The sequence below is a fragment of the Amia ocellicauda genome, unplaced genomic scaffold (genome assembly GCF_036373705.1).
Source record: "Amia ocellicauda isolate fAmiCal2 unplaced genomic scaffold, fAmiCal2.hap1 HAP1_SCAFFOLD_123, whole genome shotgun sequence".
Lineage (NCBI taxonomy): Eukaryota > Metazoa > Chordata > Actinopteri > Amiiformes > Amiidae > Amia > Amia ocellicauda.
Genome location: NW_027102688.1, coordinates 105,305 through 128,931, shown reverse-complemented (window position 1 = coordinate 128,931; position 23,627 = coordinate 105,305). Strand labels below are relative to the sequence as shown.

The 23,627-nt window shown below is 44.1% G+C and overlaps 1 non-coding gene across 1 annotated transcript; it reads left to right on the top strand.

Moving 5' to 3' along the window:
• The first annotated feature begins 20,935 nt into the window (after positions 1 to 20,935).
• LOC136721848 (U5 spliceosomal RNA) lies at positions 20,936 to 21,050 on the top strand. The gene has a single exon (XR_010806156.1). It is a non-coding gene; the product is annotated as a U5 spliceosomal RNA (small nuclear RNA).
• Positions 21,051 to 23,627: the final 2,577 nt, after the last annotated feature.

Sequence of the window (23,627 nt, the reverse complement as noted above, 5' to 3'; positions counted from 1 at the left end):
ACTTCCAGACCCTGGGCTCTGTACTGCTGTGTGGCGATCTCAATGCCAGGACTGGCAGAGAGATGGACTACATCAATACAGAGGGGAACACACACCTGTTCGGAGACTCCCCGCTGTGCCACACACACACCTCCACACTGACACAGCCACGACAGCGTGGTAAACAAGAGCAGGAAGCAGGTAGTGCGCCTATGTAAAAGCCTGGGTCTATATATCATCAATGGCAGGACCAGGGGGTACTCTCTGGGGAGATTCACATACTGCTCGGCTCTGGGCAGCAGTGTGGTGGACTACGCCATAACTGACCTGGACCCACAAGCCAACAATGCGTTTGTAGTCAGACAACAATCTCCACTATCAGACCACAGCCAAATAACACTTTACCTAAAAAGATCAGCGCAGCCACAAGTCAGAGCCAAACTTCCCACAAAACTGGTCTCCCTGCCACCCAGTTAGAGATGGTCAGAGCCCAGCACAGAGAACTACACAAGAGCCCTGAATAGTGATGAGATTGAAAACATGTTAGACAGATATCAATCCTCACACTATCAAATAAACCAAAACGGAATAAACTCAGCCACCAAAACACTGAATGAAATATTTGAGAGACTGGCTTTAAAATCAAACATTAAAACAATTAAAAACCAAAATATGAAATCGTCTAAAAGAAAAAAAGAACAGTGGTGTGACCAGGAGTGTGAAACTTCTAGGAAACACCTGAGACATCTCTCCAACACTAAACACAGAGAGCCCGACAACCAGGAGGCTCGCCTCAGCTACTGCCAGGCCCTGCGGCACTACAAGCAACTCCTCAGTAAGAAAAAAGACCACTATATGGGCAGAATAAATACCCCAAAAACAAAAAATGAAATACCAATTCAAAATGGAGAAATCTGGAAAACACACTTTGAAAAACTTTACCAAAATGTTGAAAACAATCCAAAGCCAGAACAGGTTAAAATATTAAAAAACCTAAATAAATTGTAAGAAATCATTAAGAATAACCAAAATCCCTTAGATAACCCATTTACAATACAGGAACTAAAACATCAACTCAAAATCCTCAAACCCAGGAAAGTCAGCGGCCCCGACAGCATCAGCCCTGAGATGCTGAAGCACAGCAGCCCGCAGCTGCAGGAGGCTCTGCTCAAACTCTTTAACCTGGTGCTGAGAGCCGGGTGTTTCCCTGAGGTCGGGAATCAAGGATTGATCACCCCGATTTTTAAAAGTGGAGACAAATTAGACCCCAATAACTACTGGGGCAGCTGTGTGAGCAGTAACCTGGGGAAGGTGTTCTGCAGTATCATCAACGCCCAGATACTGGCCTTCCTTACCAAGCACAGTGTCCTGAATAAGAGTCAGATTGGCTTCCTACCAAAACACCGCACAACCGATCATATTTACACTCTACACACCCTCATAAATAAATATACCCAAAACAATAAAGGAAAAATATTTGCCTGTTTTGTAGACTTTAGAAAGGCATTTGACTCAATCTGGCACAAGGGATTATTTTATAAACTTCTACAGAGTGGTGTAGGGGGTAAAGTTTATGACATCATTAAATCAATGTATTCTGAAAACAAATGCGGAGTTCAAATTGGCAACTCAAGAACAGAGTTCTTCACTCAGGGGCGGGGAGTGAGACAGGGCTGCAGTCTGAGTCCAACACTGTTCAACATCTACATCATCGAGTTGGCCACAGTGTTGGAGCAGTCTGACGCCCGCAGCCTAACTCTCCATGACACAGAGATCAAGTTCCTGCTCTACGCAGACGACCTGGTGCTGCTGTCGCCCACAGAGCAGGGGCTTCAGCAGAACCTGGCGCTGCTAGAGCAGTACTGTCAGAAATGGGCCCTGGCAGTCAATCTGGACAAGACCAGAGTTATGGTTTTCCAGAAAAAAGCCCCATCTCAGGGAAACAGGTACCGCTTCACTCTGGGCAGCACTGGATTAGAGCACTGCACCAGATACAACTACCTTGGCCTGACCATCAGTGCGTCAGGGAGCTTCAGCCTGGCTATAAACGCATTAAAAGACAAGGCACGCCGGGCATTTTATGCCATAAAGACACAATTTGGGAAAACAACAATACCAATAACTATTTGGATTAAAATATTGAACTCCATCATCCAACCAATCCTGCTATATGGGAGCGAAGTGTGGGGTCCCCTCATGAACCTCAATAACAGCAATTGGGACAAAAGCCCCATGGAAATATTCCACCTAGAATTTAATAAAAACATCTTACACGTACACAGAAACGCCCCCACGGCTCTGAGGCTCACAGAGCCCGAACACACAATGACCAAAACAACTACAATTGGGAAAATTGACATGTACCTGAAAAGCAAATACACAAAAGATTAGAGACACGAATTAGAATTACAAAACAAATTGGAATGCTACCGGGCCCTGAATAGAAACATTACATTGGCTGAATACTTAAAAATCCAAAATATAAAAGAGAGACAAAATCTAACTAAATACAGGCTCAGTGACCACAGCCTCGCCATTGAAAAAGGCCGCTACAGAAAATTCTGGGTTGCCAGAGAAGAGCGGCTGTGCAGCCAGTGTGACCTAGGGGAGGTCGAAACACAGGCGCATTTCCTGCTGTCCTGCCCTAAATACACAAAAATCAGGGAGACATACTTTAAAATATTAAAAATGCATATCCCTGAGTTCAGCATGATCCCCGATTGCTGCAAACTCCCCGTCCTGCTGGGAGAGGAGGAGCGCACTGCCTTCTTAGCAGCGCAATATGTATCCACCTGCCACAGCCTGCGAGACAGTGTGTAGACACCAGCCTGTGGCACTCCATTTGCAAAACAAAATAAAAACAGTGATTTTTCTGATGTCATGACACAAATTTTGATACAAACAACAAATATGGTTTATATCCTACTTAATTTTATTTCAATGTGTACTATATTTGTTCCACTGAATCTTGTATTGCAATGTTTTGTCTTGATTGATAGAACATTTGTATCTGCTTTGGCAATATTGTGATAGATCATGCCAATAAAGCACCTTTGAATTGAATTGAAATGAATTGACAGACAGACAGACACACGCACACACACACACACACACACACACACAGAGCCAGCCAGCCAGACAGCCAGCCAGCTCAGCCATGACATCACGAGCCTCTCTCAGCTGACTGCTATGACATCACAGAGCACGTACATTCCGTTGCTTGCCGTCTGTCAACCACTCAGTCACTGCCAGCCAGACTGGCTGGCTGGCTGGATGGGGGGGCTGCTTGCTGCTGCTGCGTATCTTAGCAAGCTAATTTGCCTGACCGGCCTTCCTACTCCTATGCCCAAATGCCCACCTAAGCCTCGTTTGTAATGCATGTCATTGTATTTCAAAAAGGAATCTGGAAATAGTAAACCTATTTTCTTTATTTGAATGTATTAAAGATCACATTTTATTACATTTTCTTTTTCTGTACTTCATTACATTATATTGAGATTCATAATTCTATTATTTATTTTCCGTATGTATGTATGTATGTATTATTGTATGGAAGGAAAGTTAGAAATGATTTTCTCAAACCTGTTTTTCTCTCTTGTATACTTAAGAAAGATAAGGTCAAGCTAGAAGGTCAGGAGGCCATAAGGTAGTTTGATTTCTGTTTGTTATTTACGATGAGAACCTTGGAGACAATGTCAAACGGTATGACCTACGTGCCTGTTCCTTAAAACCATGTGTAGATCTATGAACTCTGTTCTATAATGAAATATGTTCTGCTTAGTTAGCCTTTAAGATAACATAGTAATGATTTTCTAGCATGTATGTATGTATGTATGTATGTCCAATTGCTTTGACAATACAAATGAATTGAATTGAGAGGGAGAGAGAGAGAGAGAGAGAGAGAGAGAGAGAGAGACAGAGAGAGAGACAGACAGACAGACAGACTGACAAACACAAACAGACACACACACACACACACACACACAGACACACACACAGCCAGCCAGCCAGCCAGCCAGCCAGCTCAGCGATGACATCACAAGCCTCTCTCAGCTGACTGCTATGACATCACAGAGCATGAACATTCCGTTGCTTGCCGTCTGTCAACCACTCAGTCACTGCTAGCCAGACTGGCTGGCTGGCTGGATGTGGGGGCTGCTTGCTGCTGCTGTGTACCTTAGCAAGCTTATTTGCTTGACCGGCCTTCCTACTCCTCTGCCCACATGCCCACCTATGCCCGATCTGCTGTTCACCTGGATCACAGCTCTGCCCCAACAAGGCAGATCCTCCCAAAAATGGTACAAAATGATCCACGTTCCCCTCCACAGAAAGCTTTAGCCCAAAATAAGGGACACATTCTGCCCAATATGTCAGCGCCAACCACAGCCTGAGGGACACAGTGACACACGAGCACCGGCTGTAAATATAATGTAAATACTCGTTTGTAATGCATGTCATTGTATTTCAAAAAAGGAATCTGGAAATGGTATACCTATTTTCTTTATTTGTATGTATTAAAGATCACATTTTATTACATTTTCTTTTTCTGTACTTCATTACATCTTATTGTGATTCATAATTCTATTATTTATTTTCCGTGTATATGTATGTATGTATGTATTGTGACAAACCAAGGGGCAGGGTCATACATGGCAGATATGTCAGGCCAGGTCTGCTGCAAGGTGTGTGAGTTAGGTTTTGTTTTCAGATTTGTTTTGTTTGAAGTAAACATACAGGCACAGCCCTGTATTTGCAACCTCCTCCCTGGGTCATGACTGGTTTTTACTCCTAAGAAGATCACAGAGAAGACCCGCACATGTGTACAGCCAAGGCGTTTTGTCACATTTGGTGTAGAATGCGGGCAGCACCTCATGAAACCCAGACTGGCTGAGTGAATTTTTTTATCCAAAAAAAAAAAAACTACAGGCTGTAATAGCCCAACAGGAAGCGACCAGGGTGCAGCAGGTGGCTCACCAGGATGCTATGCGGATGCATCAGGAAGCACTGCAGGTCCAGCATGATACAAATAAAATGTTTAGAGAAGAGCAGGAAAAGGTGACTAAAGAGCTGAAAGAGAGTGTTGAAGCACTTGCAACCAGGATTGGGCCACAGGGGGCTGCAACCCATTCCACTCCCCGCACCAATCACTTTCTGCAGAAAATGACAAAACAGGACGATGTTGAGGCCTTCCTTATGACCTTTGAGAGGACAGCAGAGAGAGGGATGGCCAAAAGATTCCTGGGCAGGGCTTGTGGCACCTTATCTGGCAGGGGATGCACAGAAAGCGTACTTTGATCTGGAGCTGAAGGACGCCCAGGACTATGATAAATTGAAAGCGGAGATAATGACCCGATTGGGCGTGACCACCGCAGTGAGAGCACATCGGTTTCAGCAGTGGGCCTACCACCCAGGACAACCAATCCGAACGCAGATGTTTGATCTGATCCATCTGGCCAGGAAATGGCTACAGCCAGAGGTCCATTCATCAGCCGAGGTGGTGGAGGCCATAGTCCTTGACAACTACCAACGCTGTTTGCCCAAGGACGTTCGACGCTGGGTTGGCCAGAATGAGGTGCTGTCCGCTGACACCTTGGTGGCCATTGTAGAGCGGTTCTATACAGCCGGAGCAGCAGAGCATGTACCGGAGGTTAAAAACTCGTTCCCCAGGCCATGACGAACCAGCGGACTGGGTAAGATGGTTCCAAAGTACTCTGGGAAACATGACGCGCTGGACTGGAAGAAAAGAGCAAGACTGGGGGGGGCAAAGGTGGGGCCTAAAGCCGAGACTAAGGGTTATAGGGGGTCACCATCACAACCAATTGTCTGCTACAATTGTGACAAAGTAGGACATATTGCGGCCCACTGCCCAGGTAGAGAGGAACCAATGCAATGTAATGTGTGTGATATGGGGAAAGAGAAACCGGTATTTTATGCCTGCCCTGTTGGGACGGATGTTTTCATAGGCGGAGTACCTAATCCAAAACACATGTGTACAGTGATAGTCGATGAGAAAGAAGTGGCTGCTCTACTCGACTCTGGCAGTATGGTTACACTGGTCACAGAAAAATTAGTAGCGACCAACAAGCTGGATAGACATCAGGAGCTCAGTATCACATGCACACATGGTGACACACGCCCCTATCCCACAGCCCTTGTAAACATACAGACAGAGGCCGGGAAACTAGATTACGAAGTCGGTGTGGTACCCAACATGCCATATGATGTGATACTGGGACGATATTTTCCTAATTTTGGAAAACTAGATAGAAAACATAGTAAATTGGAAATGCACACTGAAAACTGTAAGCCAGAAGTTGCCTCGATCCCACAACTAGAGCTAAAAGTAGACCTGGTTCCAGTTGAGTCGACAGTGAAGGTTTTGGTTGGGGAAAATTAAACTGAAAACATAGGGGTGGAATGTAGTGACGTAGATGACCCTATGGAGGGTGAGGAACCCAGCACTAGCAGGGTGGGTGAGAATCCATTCATAGAGACCCCTGAAGCTGACAATGTAGAAGTGTCAGTGTTAGAGGGACTCCCCACTGATTTTGGCAGCGCACAGGTGCGAGATCTCACTCTACACTATGCTAAAGAAAATGTGAAGGTAGTAAATGGGACCCCTATGACTACTGCAGACCCGCCAACAGCTTATCCTTATTTTATGGTAAAAAATGACCTATTGTACCGTGTAAATAAGATAGGGGTGGACATTGTGGAGCAATTGCTAGTTCCCACCCCATTCAGACGAACAGTTCTCAGTCTGGCACATGGGCATATCCTGGGGGGACATCTGGGGATGGACAAAACCAAGGATAGACTCCTGAGGAGGTTTTACTGGCCAGGCGTACATGCAGACGTGACAGAACATTGTAGCTCATGTCCTGAATGTCAACTACATGCTCCTAAACCAGCCTTCAGAAGCCCACTGGTCCCTTTGCCCATCATAGAGACCCCCTTTGCTAGGATAGCTATGGATGTGGTGGGACCTCTCCCAAAATCAGCCAGAGGGCATCAGTATATACTGGTTATTTTGGATTATGCCACCAGGTACCCAGAAGCCATTCCACTGCGGACCATGGCTTCAAAAGGTATTGCAAAAGAGCTAATGTTGATGTGTAGTAGGGTGGGGATACCGAGGGAGATATTAACAGATCAGGGCACACCCTTTATGTCTAAGGTTATGACCGATCTGTGTAAATTGTTGCAGGTTAAGCAGTTGAGAACATCAGTCTACCACCCACAAACAGATGGGTTGGTTGAGAGATTTAATAGGACCCTGAAGTCCATGCTAAGAAAGGTAATCGATAAGGATGGGAAAAATTGGGAATTCATGCTGCCCTACTTGATGTCTGCCATTAGGGAAGTCCCACAGGCTTCCCTGGGCTTTTCGCCTTTTGAACTGTTATATGGGAGGCACCCCAGGGGGATATTAGACATAGCCCGTGAAACGTGGGAACACGAGTCCACTCCTTTCCGGAGTGTAGTCGAGCACATCAATGCTATGCAAGAGAGAATAGCCACAGTCACTCCCATTGTGAGAGAGCACCTAAGGCAGGCACAGGAACACCAACAATTCGCCTATAATCGTCAGGCTACACTGAGGGTGTTCCAGCCTGGTGATAGGGTGTTGGTGTTGGTTCCCACTGTAGAATGTAAATTTCTGGCTACGTGGATGGGACCTTATGAGATTATAGAGCGAATACGGGAAGTGAACTATAAGGTTCAGCAACCCGGCCGCCGACCCCCAGAACAAATATATCATGTCAACTTAATAAAAGCCTGGAAGGACAGGGAAGTGTTGATGTTGACTTACCCCCCTCAGCCACTAGGGACACCGAAGGTGAATATTGCAGCTGCCTTGTCACCTGACCAGTTGAAGGAGGTGAACGACTTGATAATACGTAATAGGGAAGTTTTCTCAGGCATACCGGGGCGTACCCATTTAGTCTCTCACAACATTGTGTCTCTCCCAGGAAAGAAGGTAAATATGAGGCCTTACAGGGTACCAGAAGCTCGCAGGAACACTATTAGAAATGAGGTTAAGGAAATGCTGGAGGCAGGGGTTATTGAAGAATCCCACAGTGAGTGGTCCAGCCCTATAGTCATGGTTTCCAAACCTGATGGCTCCTGGAGATTCTGTAATGATTTTAGAAAGGTTAATGAAATTTCAAAGTTTGATGCATACCCAATGCCCCGAGTAGATGAATTGTTAGAGAATATTGGGAATGCTCGCTATATTTCAACTATTGACTTAGCCAAGGGCTACTGGCAGATTCCCTTGACCCCGGGTGCCAAAGAAAAAACAGCCTTTGCAACCCCAGATGGTCTGTTTCACTACACAGTGATGCCCTTTGGCCTGCATGGTGCTCCTGCCACCTTTCAAAGGTTGATGGACCACATACTTAGACCACACAGGACGTATGCGGCAGCATATTTAGATGATGTGGTCATTCACAGTCCAGATTGGGAATCACATTTGTCTCAGCTCCAAGCGGTATTGGATTCAATACATGCAGCAGGCCTGATGGCTAATCCAACCAAATGCAATTTGGGGTTGGAAGAGGCCAAATACTTGGGCTATACAGTAGGGAGGGGTATGGTGAAACCCCAAATATCCAAGGTTGAAGCCATAAACTCTTGGCCTAGGCCTGTCAATAAAAAGCAGGTTAGGGCATTTTTAGGGTTAACTGGGTATTACCGGAGGTTTATTCCCAACTATGCTACCTTAGCGGCCCCTCTGACTGATATGACTAAGGCTACAGAACCCAATATGGTTAGATGGGGTGATACAGCAAACCGGGCTTTCCGGAGCCTACAGGAGGCGCTCTGCCGCAACCCCGTTTTAATGGTACCTGACTTTCAGAAAGAATTTATAGTCCAGACGGACGCCTCTGAGGTGGGGATCGGAGTGGTTTTGTCCCAAAGAATGGGTGATCACGAACACCCGGTGTTGTTCCTTAGCAGAAAGTTGGAATCCAATGAAATAAATTATTTGGTAGTTGAAGAAGAATGTTTGGCAGTGAAGTGGGCTTTGGACAGTCTTCGATACTATTTGTTGGGCAGGCACTTCACCCTGATCACTGACCATGCCCCCCTCACTTGGATGCATCGTTCGAAAGACAGGAATGCCCGTGTGATGAGGTGGTTTTTGAGTCTCCAACATTTTCATTTCACCCTGCAGCACAGGCCAGGGAAGGCCATGGGGAATGTTGATGGGCTGTCCCGGGTGCATGCTTTTTTGCGGCTGTCGCTCGACCTATGGGGTCGCAGCTGGGGGGGAGGATGTGGGACAAACCAAGGGGCAGGGTCATACATGGCAGACATGTCAGGCCAGGTCTGCTGCAAGGTCTGCACTCTAGGGAAGAAAACCGACCCTAGACAACTACACTCCCCAGAAACCCTCAGGCAGCCTAATGTGGTCACTTGGTGCTACTTCCTCAATTATTCACCAAGTATATAAGGCGGAAAGATAGAGTCAAGCTAGAAGGTCAGGCCAGAAGCTAGTTTGATTTCTGTTTGTTATTTACGATGAGAACCTTGGAAACAATGTCAAACGGTATGACCTACGTGCCTGTTCCCTAAAACCATGTGTAGACCTATGGACTCTGTTCTATAATGATATATGTTCTGCTTAGTTAGCCTTTAAGACAACATAGTAATGACTTTCTAGCATGTATGCATGTATGTATGTATATATATATATATATATATATATATATATATATATATATATATATGTATGTATGAATGTATGTATGTCCAATTGCTTTGACAATACAAATGAATTGAATTGAGAGGGAGAGAGAGAGAGAGAGAGAGAGAGAGAGAGACAGACAGACTGAAAAACAGACAAACAGACACACACACACACACACAGACATACACACACACACACAGAGCCAGCCAGCCAGCCAGCTCAGCGATGACATCACGAGCCTCTCTCAGCTGACTGCTATGACATCACAGAGCACGTACATTCCGTTGCTTGCCGTCTGACAACCACTCAGTCACTGCCAGCCAGACTGGCTGGCTGGCTGGATGTGGGGGATGCTTGCTGCTGCTGCGTACCTTAGCAAGCTTATTTGCTTGACCGGCCTTCCAACTCCTCTGCCCACATGCCCACCTATGCCCGATCTGCTGTTCACCTGGTCACAGCTCCGCCCCAACAAGGCAGATTCTCCCAAAAATGGTACAAACTGATCCACGTTCCCCTCCACGGAAAGCTTTAGCCCAAAATAAGGGACAAATTCTGTAACAACATAAAGGATGCCCACCCAACCTGTGACAAAACTGAGAAAAAAGAAAAACACCAGTCCTCCTGGGGGAGGGACACACAGCCACCCTGGCTGCCCAATATGTCAGCGCCTACCACAGCCTGAGGGACACAGTGACACACGAGCACCGGCTGTAAATATAATGTAAATACTTGTTTGTTATGCATGTCATTGTATTTCAAAAAAGGAATCTGGAAATTTTTTTACATTTTCATTTTCTGTACTTCATTACATCTTATTGTGATTCATAATTCTATTATTTATTTTCCGTGTAGATGTATGTATGTATGTATATATGTATGTATGTATATGTATGTATGTCCATCCAATTGCTTTGACAATACAAATTAATTGAATTGAGAGGGAGAGAGAGAAAGAGAGAGAGAGAGAGAGAGAGAGAGAGGAATATGAGCTCCTAAAAAACATTTGTTTTTATACATAAGCGGATTTAATTTGTGATTTACAAATGAATATATAGCACTATAAACATACACAGAAGACATGGAATAGAAATTCAGAAGAAAAAGTATTCAAAAAATAATAATTTTAAGAGAAACACAAAAAGAAGAAAGCAGAGAGACAGTTCAGGAAGAAAAGTCAGAAAAGAAAAGCTGAAGACAAGAATTGGAGGTAAGAGACAAATAATTAAACAAAAAAATATGTATTAATAAAATAAATAAGCATTCTCAGTAGTTGACTCAGCCAATGAAAATGCAGAGCTCCGATTTGAATAGAGTGACAGTAGGAGAGAGCCCAATTGCCACTGAGACTGATAGAAATCTATCGAACAGCAGTCTGACTGCAGAGCTGCCTTTTGAAATCCGATACCCTGAAGACATTCGCTCTGCACAGGCTAAGAAGGACTACAAACAAGCTGTGATGAGAGCATCTCCTGAGACCCTCATCCTAGACTACACCGGTAAAGGAGAAAACAGGGTCAAGAACAATCTACTGTTCTACACCGCCTTTCACAAAACCCTGTGCCAGACATACCCCAATAACAACAAGAGGGGCATTAGCAGAGGCAGGCAGATCTCAGTGCTGGTAGAGAAAGACACAGACAGTGTGATGCTCACTTTTAATGTATACCACAACGGGACCATCATGGTGCAGGGCAGCGAGAGCAGCCTGGACCAATTAGCTCTCGGCTTCCACACCTCAAAGCAGCAGACTGAGGTAGAGAAACAAGAGCCAGAGCCGGCCACCCTGCAGTCTGCCCCCAGCCACACGGAGCCAGACAGTGCCCCATCTCCCACAGACTGCCCCCCTGTCTCCCCAAAACTCTCCAGCAACATTAAAACACTAAAGGAATGCCTATCAGTGCTGGAGCTGGAGTTTGCGGAGTTCAGGGAGCAGACCTTGAGCACCCTGGCCCAGACCTCCTTGTGCGATCAGCTCCGGGATGAGATGCACAGACTAAAGATGCAGCACAAGGCTGAGATCCATGAGCTGAGAGCAGCAGTGAGAGACCTGGAGGAGCAGAGCCAAACCCTGAGGACGGAGCTGCGCAGAGCGAGGGAGGAGCTGACCAGGACACCCCAGCACAGCCAGCTAAGGAGCCTGCAGAGCCAGCTGGAGGAGCTAAGAGAGGAGCTACACATCACTGGAGCACAGAGACTGCACTGCACTGACCCCACAACACCTCCAACCCCTGACGCACCCACTGATCCACCCACACTCCCCACCACTCCTGACACACCCACTATCACCAGACCTGCCACTAATACACAACCCCCTGAAACGCCACTCCCCCAAAACACACCCGCTGCCCCCACCACTCCCGACGCAAACCCGGAGTGGCAGGTCAACGCAGAGGTGGTCATTCTGAGCGAATCCAATGGGAAGTTCCTGGTTGAGAGGCGCCTCTTCCCTGGGCGAAAAGTGAAAAAGCTTTGGTGCTCCACAGCACAGAGAGCCCTGGAGCTGCTCTCCAAGAGGAGGCTTTGCCAAGTCAAACACATCCTCATCCACACCGGCACTAACGACCTGAGTGCCCGCAGGGGCGATGTGGCCTCAGCCCTGAGACAGGTAGCAACGAAAGCCACAGAGGAATTCCCAACTGCCAAAATTTCCATCTCCACACTGCTGCCCCGCACAGACGTGCCCCTGCACATCATCCAGGCCATCAACGCAGAAGTGTCCCGAAGATGTGCCCTCCTCCCCAACGTCCACCTGGCACACCACTGAGACATCCAGCCACATCACCTGTATGACCACGTCCACCTCAACAAGACGGGTGTGAGGATCATCTCAAAGGTCCTCAAGGACACAACCCTGGGCCGAAACCCCACACACCCCCACCTCGAGACCAGGAGCAAACCCCCCAGCCCCCGGCCACATCCCCAGCCACCGGCTCCACCCCAGCCCCAGCCCCTGAGACCCCGCGGCCCCATTCCCCACCCCCCCATCCCCAGAGGGCCCGTCCAGCACAGCAGAGCGGACAGCCGGGGACCAGCACAGCCACACAGCCACGCAGCAGCGGCTTCCAGAGCCTGGAGGCCCGATGCTGCCCAGCTGGCCCAGATAAGGCAACTCCTCAGTGTCATCTGTACCACACTGCTGAGTTAACTGAGCCTCAACACACATATATATGGTTGTGGAGATGGAGAGTAAGAAAAAATGTGATTTAATTATTCTGATATTTTGATGCAAAGATAAAATCTTTGAGTGATTATTATGTATATCCATATATAATTATTAATAGTAATATAATATCAGTTGTAGACCACAAATTAAACTTTCTTATGTAGAAGAGACAAGTATAATAAAATATATTAACATGTCCTTTAAAATAAGCAGTTGGAATATGCAGGGTTTACGCTCCTCAACTTTTGGAATGAAGAGCACAGGCCCTGAACTGATCAACACTGTAAATAGTTCAGATGTTTTCATTCTTGTAGAGACTTGGTGCTGTGCAGATATGTCTATACACTGGATGGATACAATGGATACAGGGAGCTGATTGTGCCCTCCTATAAAAAACCCAAAGTCAGGTGTGGCAGGGCCTCGTGGGGGATTATCGTGTGGTACAGGGAGGAGCTCCGAGCAGCCCTATGCCCAGTACAGAGAGGAGACACACACCTGTGGATGAAAATCAGAAAAGACACCCTACAAAATAACACAGATATATACCTATGTGCAATTTATATGCCACCCGCAGACTCCCCCTACTATAATGAGGAAGGCTTTCATGAGCTTCAAAACGAAATCTGCCACTTCCAGACCCTGGGCTCTGTACTGCTGTGTGGCGATCTCAATGCCAGGACTGGCAGAGAGATGGACTACATCAATACAGAGGGGAACACACACCTGTTCGGAGACTCCCCGCTGTGCCACACACACACCTCCACACTGACACAGCCACGACAGCGTGGTAAACAAGAGCAGGAAGCAGGTAGTGCGCCTATGTAAAAGCCTGGGTCTATATATCATCAATGGCAGGACCAGGGGGTACTCTCTGGGGAGATTCACATACTGCTCGGCTCTGGGCAGCAGTGTGGTGGACTACGCCATAACTGACCTGGACCCACAAGCCAACAATGCGTTTATAGTCAGACAACAATCTCCACTATCAGACCACAGCCAAATAACACTTTACCTAAAAAGATCAGCGCAGCCACAAGTCAGAGCCAAACTTCCCACAAAACTGGTCTCCCTGCCACCCAGTTAGAGATGGTCAGAGCCCAGCACAGAGAACTACACAAGAGCCCTGAATAGTGATGAGATTGAAAACATGTTAGACAGATATCAATCCTCACACTATCAAATAAACCAAAACGGAATAAACTCAGCCACCAAAACACTGAATGAAATATTTGAGACTGGCTTTAAAATCAAACATTAAAACAATTAAAAACCAAAATATGAAATCGTCTAAAAGAAAAAAAGAACAGTGGTGTGACCAGGAGTGTGAAACTTCTAGGAAACACCTGAGACATCTCTCCAACACTAAACACATAGAGCCCGACAACCAGGAGGCTCGCCTCAGCTACTGCCAGGCCCTGCGGCACTACAAGCAACTCCTCAGTAAGAAAAAAGACCACTATATGGGCAGAATAAATACCCCAAAAACAAAAAATGAAATACCAATTCAAAATGGAGAAATCTGGAAAACACACTTTGAAAAACTTTACCAAAATGTTGAAAACAATCCAAAGCCAGAACAGGTTAAAATATTAAAAAACCTAAATAAATTGGAAGAAATCATTAAGAATAACCAAAATCCCTTAGATAACCCATTTACAATACAGGAACTAAAACATCAACTCAAAATCCTCAAACCCAGGAAAGCCAGCGGCCCCGACAGCATCAGCCCTGAGATGCTGAAGCACAGCAGCCCGCAGCTGCAGGAGGCTCTGCTCAAACTCTTTAACCTGGTGCTGAGAGCCGGGTGTTTCCCTGAGGTCGGGAATCAAGGATTGATCACCCCGATTTTTAAAAGTGGAGACAAATTAGACCCCAATAACTACTGGGGCAGCTGTGTGAGCAGTAACCTGGGGAAGGTGTTCTGCAGTATCATCAACGCCCAGATACTGGCCTTCCTTACCAAGCACAGTGTCCTGAATAAGAGTCAGATTGGCTTCCTACCAAAACACCGCACAACCGATCATATTTACACTCTACACACCCTCATAAATAAATATACCCAAAACAATAAAGGAAAAATATTTGCCTGTTTTGTAGACTTTAGAAAGGCATTTGACTCAATCTGGCACAAGGGATTATTTTATAAACTTCTACAGAGTGGTGTAGGGGGTAAAGTTTATGACATCATTAAATCAATGTATTCTGAAAACAAATGCGGAGTTCAAATTGGCAACTCAAGAACAGAGTTCTTCACTCAGGGGCGGGGAGTGAGACAGGGCTGCAGTCTGAGTCCAACACTGTTCAACATCTACATCATCGAGTTGGCCACAGTGTTGGAGCAGTCTGACGCCCGCAGCCTAACTCTCCATGACACAGAGATCAAGTTCCTGCTCTACGCAGACGACCTGGTGCTGCTGTCGCCCACAGAGCAGGGGCTTCAGCAGAACCTGGCGCTGCTAGAGCAGTACTGTCAGAAATGGGCCCTGGCAGTCAATCTGGACAAGACCAGAGTTATGGTTTTCCAGAAAAAAGCCCCATCTCAGGGAAACAGGTACCGCTTCACTCTGGGCAGCACTGGATTAGAGCACTGCACCAGATACAACTACCTTGGCCTGACCATCAGTGCGTCAGGGAGCTTCAGCCTGGCTATAAACGCATTAAAAGACAAGGCACGCCGGGCATTTTATGCCATAAAGACACAATTTGGGAAAACAACAATACCAATAACTATTTGGATTAAAATATTAAACTCCATCATCCAACCAATCCTGCTATATGGGAGCGAAGTGTGGGGTCCCCTCATGAACCTCAATAACAGCAATTGGGACAAAAGCCCCATGGAAATATTCCACCTAGAATTTAATAAAAACATCTTACACGTACACAGAAACGCCCCCACGGCTCTGAGGCTCACAGAGCCCGAACACACAATGACCAAAACAACTACAATTGGGAAAATTGACATGTACCTGAAAAGCAAATACACAAAAGATTAGAGACACGAATTAGAATTACAAAACAAATTGGAATGCTACCGGGCCCTGAATAGAAACATTACATTGGCTGAATACTTAAAAATCCAAAATATAAAAGAGAGACAAAATCTAACTAAATACAGGCTCAGTGACCACAGCCTCGCCATTGAAAAAGGCCGCTACAGAAAATTCTGGGTTGCCAGAGAAGAGCGGCTGTGCAGCCAGTGTGACCTAGGGGAGGTCGAAACACAGGCGCATTTCCTGCTGTCCTGCCCTAAATACACAAAAATCAGGGAGACATACTTTAAAATATTAAAAATGCATATCCCTGAGTTCAGCATGATCCCCGATTGCTGCAAACTCCCCGTCCTGCTGGGAGAGGAGGAGCGCACTGCCTTCTTAGCAGCGCAATATGTATCCACCTGCCACAGCCTGCGAGACAGTGTGTAGACACCAGCCTGTGGCACTCCATTTGCAAAACAAAATAAAAACAGTGATTTTTCTGATGTCATGACACAAATTTTGATACAAACAACAAATATGGTTTATATCCTACTTAATTTTATTTCAATGTGTACTATATTTGTTCCACTGAATCTTGTATTGCAATGTTTTGTCTTGATTGATAGAACATTTGTATCTGCTTTGGCAATATTGTGATAGATCATGCCAATAAAGCACCTTTGAATTGAATTGAAATGAATTGACAGACAGACAGACACACGCACACACACACACACACACACACAGAGCCAGCCAGCCAGACAGCCAGCCAGCTCAGCCATGACATCACGAGCCTCTCTCAGCTGACTGCTATGACATCACAGAGCACGTACATTCCGTTGCTTGCCGTCTGTCAACCACTCAGTCACTGCCAGCCAGACTGGCTGGCTGGCTGGATGGGGGGGCTGCTTGCTGCTGCTGCGTATCTTAGCAAGCTAATTTGCCTGACCGGCCTTCCTACTCCTATGCCCAAATGCCCACCTAAGCCTCGTTTGTAATGCATGTCATTGTATTTCAAAAAGGAATCTGGAAATAGTAAACCTATTTTCTTTATTTGAATGTATTAAAGATCACATTTTATTACATTTTCTTTTTCTGTACTTCATTACATTATATTGAGATTCATAATTCTATTATTTATTTTCCGTATGTATGTATGTATGTATTATTGTATGGAAGGAAAGTTAGAAATGATTTTCTCAAACCTGTTTTTCTCTCTTGTATACTTAAGAAAGATAAGGTCAAGCTAGAAGGTCAGGCCAGAAGGTAGTTTGATTTCTGCTTGTTATTTACGATGAGAATCTTGGAGACAATGTCAAACAGTATGATTGAAGTGCCTGCTCCCTAATCCATGTGTTGATCTATGAACTCTGTCCTATAATGATATAAATTCTGCTTAGCTAACTTTTAAGATAACATAGTAATGACTTTCTGATTATAACCAGCTCTTTGATTTTTGTGTATAAAAGCTCTGACTGTTAAAATGAAGGCAGAGCGACTTTGGGATCTTCTTGAGTCACTGTTCCTCTCCACGCTGCATGTATTAAAGGCATTGCAACTAACGCTCCAACCTGGTTGAAGATGATTGTTCTTCCACATCAGATTTGACATTACTGTATGTATGCAGGCCCTTGTAATTGCTTTTCCAATACTGCCAACTGGTTATTGATGATTGATTTCACATTGTGGTACGAGTATCGAGTGAAATGAGTGCTATCCACCCGAGCAACACAGTGATAACATGGAGCCGGCAGGTCATCCAGGTCACAATAGAGGTCAAGCAGTGGGAGGAGGAAGACGTGGTGGTCAAAGGAATGGAAGGGGACATGCACCCCTTCTGAGAGGTGGTCGTGGGCCTCGTCATAGAGGAGGGCTTAGGCCTCACCAGAGAGGCAGCCATGGGCCTCATTTGAGAGGTGTTGGGGGAACGTGGTAGAGGACAAGGCCACGGACCAGACAGCGGCAGCAACAGCAAATAGTGTCCAGTGAAATCCGAGAAATAGTTGTAGAACATGTTGTAAATCATGGCATGACCATGACTGAGGCAGCTACAATGATTCAATCAAATCTGTAGTATTCTCTCTACTAGTCCTTTTACAGTGATGTATTTATGTGTAGTACCATAATGAAACATGTATCACATATTTTGTACTACAATATTTAATGATTGTACGAACAACTACACAGTGAAACTATCGGTATCTTCTGTGTTACTATGTTACTATGGTATTTCATGATAAATGAGTTATTTGAACCAACAAGTCTGCAAGTGCTAGGTTTCTTTAAAGATATGAATGCACAATGCAATGTTTTGAACATTGGACAGCCTGTGTTACAAGTGATGACCGTTTTGAGTTTTGTGTCTAGAGTTTTGAAAAATGACATCAAGGTTCTGAAATTAGTGACAAAGTGATTGTAAAAAACTGTATATTCATCCTATTTAATGTGCTCTTTTAAAATGTACTTTTCTTTTTTATGTTGCCATTTCTGTTCTACCAATGTTTCAGTTGTTAGCCAAAGATTGACAGAGTACATCTCATACACACAGGCCAGACAGCAAAGATTTCTTTTTGAAATTCAATTACAAATGCTGCATGAACTCATCAATACGATTAGAGCTCCTGAAAGCAATATAACTAACTCACTCTACAGCATCTCATTAGCAGTGAAAAGAAACCAAGAAAGTTGGGACAGTCGACTGTTTACCACTATGTAACATCACCTTTTCTTTTAATAACACTTATTAAGCACTTGGGCACTGAAGACACCACTTGGTTAAGTTTAGCAAGCGGGATTTTCCCCCATTCATCCATTATGCATTTCCTCAGCTGCGCAACTGCACAGGGCCTTCGTTGTCTTAATTTGCACTTCATAGTGCGCCACACATTCTCAATTCGGAGACAGGTCAGGACTGCAGGCAGGCCATGCTAGCACCCGCACTCTCTGCCTATGCAACCATGCGCTTGAAATCTGGGCAGAATGTGGTTTGGCGTTATCCTGCTGAAAAATGCAGGTACGTCCCTGGAAAAGACGATGTCTGGATGGCAGCATATGTTGCTCCAAAATGTGTACATCTCTTTCTGCAAAAATGGTGCCCTCACAGATGTGCGAGTTACATGACAGACACTCATACACACTGTCACACCCATACACACACAAACACACACTTTCACAGACAGACACACGCACACACACACACACACACACTTTCACAGACAGACAGACAGACACACACACTTTCACACACAATCACTTTCACAGACAGACACACACACACACTTTCACACAGAGACAGACACACACACACTTACATACATACATACATACATACATACAGTGAGGGAAAAAAGTATTTGATCCCCTGCTGATTTTGTACGTTTTCCCACTGACAAAGGAATGATCAGTCTATAATTTTAATGGTAGGTGTATTTTAGCAGTGAGAGACAGAATAACAACAAGAAAATCCAGAAAAACGCATTTCAAAAAAGTTATAAATTGATTTGCATGTTAATGAGGGAAATAAGTATTTGATCCCCTATCAATCAGCAAGATTTCTGGCTCCCAGGTGTCTTTCATACAGGTAACGAGCTGAGATTAGGAGCACTCTCTTAAAGGGAGTGCTCCTAATCTCAGCTCGTTACCTGTATAAAAGACACTTGTCCACAGAAGCAATCAATCAATCAGATTCCAAACTCTCCACCATGGCCAAAGAGCTGTCCAAGGATGTCAGGGACAAGATTGTAGACCTACACAAGGCTGGAATGGGCTACAAGACCATCACCAAGCAGCTTGGTGAGAAGGTGACAACAGTTGGTGCGATTATTCGCAAATGGAAGAAACACAAAATAACTGTCAGTCTCCCTCAGTCTGGGGCTCCATGCAAGATCTCACCTCGTGGAGTTTCAATGATCATGAGAACGGTGAGGAATCAGCCCAGAACTACATGGGAGGATCTTGTTAATGATCTCAAGGTAGCTGGGACCATAGTCACCAAGAAAACAATTGGTAACACACTATGCCGTGAAGGACTGAAATCCTGCAGCGCCCGCAAGGTCCCCCTGCTCAAGAAAGCACATGTACAGACCCGTCTGAAGTTTGCCAATGAACATCTGAATGATTCAGAGGAGAACTGGGTGAAAGTGGTCTCAGATGAGACCAAAATCAAGCTCTTTGCCATCAACTCAACTCGCCGTGTTTGGAGGAGGAGGAATGACCCCAAGAACACCATTCCCACCATCAAACATGGAGGTGGAAACATTATGCTTTGGGGCTGTTTTTCTGCTAAGGGGACCGGACAACTGCACCGCATCAAAGGGACGATGGACGGGGCCATGTACTGTCAAATCATGGGTGAGAACCCTAAGCCAGGGCATTGAAAATGGGTCAAATACTTATTTCCCTCATTAACATGCAAATCAATTTATAACTTTTTTGAAATGCATTTTTCTGGATTTTCTTGTTGTTATTCTGTCTCTCACTGCTAAAATACACCTACCATTAAAATTATAGACTGATAATTTCTTTGTCAGTGGGCAAACGTACAAAATCAGCAGGGGATCAATTACTTTTTTCCCCCACTGTACATACATATATATGGAAAAGAAACATTACAAGTATAAATCACAATAAGATGTAATAAAGTACAGATAAACAAAGTGTAATAAAATGTGATCTGTTTGAAAATGCAGGGACGTCACTGGAAAAGATGATGTCTGGATGGCAGCATATGGTGCTCCAAAATGTGTACATCTCTTCTGCAAAAATGGTGCCCTCACAGATGTGCGAGTTACATGACAGACAGACAGACAGACACTCACACACACTGTCACACCCACACACACACTTTCACAGAGAGACATATACACACACACACACACACACACACACACTTTCACAGAGAGACATATACACACACACACACACACACACACACACACACTTTCACACAGAGACAGGCACACACACACACACACACACACACACATACATACATACATATGGAAAAGAAACAATACTTTTATAAATCACAATAAGATGTAATAAAGTACAGAAAAACTAAATGTAAGAAAATGTGATCTTTAATACACACAAATATGTATGGCTGGTCGGATGCGTCTTGGACTCGGGTTCCTCTTCATTACGTATAACGCTTTTGCCTTTTGCTAAAGCTTTCCGTGGAGGGGAACGTGGATCAGTTTGTACCATTTTTGGGAGGATCTGCCTTGTTGGGGCGGAGCTGTGATCCAGGTGAACAGCAGATCGGGCATAGGTGGGCATGTGGGCAGAGGAGTAGGAAGGCCGGTCAAGCAAATAAGCTTGCTAAGGTACGCAGCAGCAGCAAGCAGCCCCCCCATCCAGCCAGCCAGCCAGTCTGGCTGGCAGTGACTGAGTGGTTGACAGACGGCAAGCAACGGAATGTACGTGCTCTGTGATGTCATAGCAGTCAGCTGAGAGAGGCTCGTGATGTCATCGCTGAGCTGGCTGGCTGGCTGGCTCTGTGTGTGTGTGTGTCTGTGTCTGTCTGTTTTTCTGTTTGTCAGTCTGTCTGTCTGTCTCTCTCTCTCTCTCTCTCTCTCTCTCTCTCTCTCTCTCCCTCTCAATTCAATTCATTTGTATTGTCAAAGCAATTGGACATACATACATACATACATACATATATGTAGCGTAAGGTACACTTATACATTTCAATTAAAGAAGTGAATTCATAGTATCACCTTATCACGAATCCTGGAGTCTTGTAGAACTCAATTTCTGTAATAATTGGACGCAGACACCAATTCCAAAGATATAAATTGTCAAATTTATTTAAAAACAAAGACTAAATGTAGCACTACACTAATTATACAAAAGGGAAAAACTAATTAAAATTCAACTCTAGATCAACAAATCAAAGACAAATCACTTCCGTGACCAAATCAAAGACCATGGGATCCCATAGGATAACACACAAATCGTTAAACAAAAAAGGTTATAAACACATTGACTACAATACCGGTTAGTAATTCTAGGAATCACTAAGAAACAGTTGAAAGTGCTAAATTGCAGTTTCAGAAGATGAAAAAAAACTGTAACTGATGGGATATGTAGTACTTTATACTCGAGTGGTCTATGCGATTACACCCTGTTGGTGTTATTAAGAACGCCAAGTACCAGAATGCAGAGCGGGACTGTTTTTTGTGCCGTGACTTGTCGGGGGAAAAAGGCGCAGAAAAAACGGACGAGAAGGTGAAGGTAGTATGGCGGTGATGCACGCGTTGGTGAAGTGGGAAAGCGGGGTCGACAAAGACTCTTACAGCGTGATTCCCACTGCTTGCTTTCGCAATTTTGATTTATTCAGCATTGCTGATGATGACGAAGAGACGACTCGAAACTTCAGAGCAGAGTGGAGAGACACGAACAAACCTCCAAAAGGTGGATGGCCTGTCCATGAAGCGCAGATCATTATGACTGGTAACAATGTTTATTTAAAAAAAAAACATTAAAGTCTTTACATGCTATTTGATATATACAATCACAGTATATTTGAAATGAATGTTTAAGTTATTAATGTGTTGTACTTCTAACATACTCTCATAACATGGTAGGTGGTGGTGAGGGTGATAAAAACTCGTCATACTTGACTGGCATTTGTAAGAACGATTTATTGTGTGTTGTGCTTTACAATAAAATCCCCCAAATCACAAAATAAATTAAACCAGATATAATTTAACTTCAGTTTTGATTCAGTGTTGGCTGTTCATCTTAATTTGTATGGTCAAAGCACAGTATTTTTATGACAAATAAATATAATCCCCAAATATCTGTGGACATAATGCAGGGTTTTATTTATTTTATTTTTATTTTAGGAAAAGAAGGCGAACTAAGAAGAAAATTTAATGACCTAACAAAAATGCCCTGTCCTAAAATGAAGAGAGTACCTAAACCAAACAAAAAACTTCAAATTTCAGATGATAGTGACCTTGATGAACCACAGTTACCGGTGAGATAATTACTGCAAATATTAAATAAATGTATTGCAGGATTGTTTTTTTTTAATCATATTCATATATATATATATATTTTCATTTTAAACTCTCTTCCTCTCTGAATACAGCACAAAATAAGAAAGAAAACCGATGGAGCTTCAAGAATTAGATCCCGTCATATTCTACAGACATTTAAAGAGTCCAGTGAAGTTGAGCTACAGCAAAAAGTTAAGCAGCTCGAAAAGGAAAACACAAGACTTAAAAATGATAACCAATGTCTTCGAAACCGTATGGTTGATGGTAAGTTTTTTTATTTATAGCAAATAATTCCTTACCTTGATAAATGTTATTCTTCAGTAATTTAGATTCCAGAGTAATGTATTATAGTTGATCATACTGAAGTAATCTAGAACCACAATACAGACTCTTAATGTGCACTGTCTAATAGTTTAATAATACTGATTATTAAATAAAGTTTTTCAACATAACTTCATAATCCTACATTAATGACTATATGCATTACATTAGACCTGGTAATTCTTGTATTTTATCTTTTTTATTTTTTTTGTAGCTAATGTTAATGACCCACAAAAAGGTCAGTTTGCCAATAACATAGAGCAAGTCTCTCAAGTATAATTGCAGGCATTGATGGTTTTGTTTTCACTTTGTATTAAATATATTACTAGAAATGATTATCATTTAATACTAAGGTTTTTTTCTCCAGAGATTCCAGACCTTTTGGACAATCTGAAAAAAATTGTAACAAAAGCCACATTTATCAGCAATGAAGACAAAAGTGTGTCACCATCAAGTGGTTCTGACAGCCCCACAGCAAATTGTTCTGA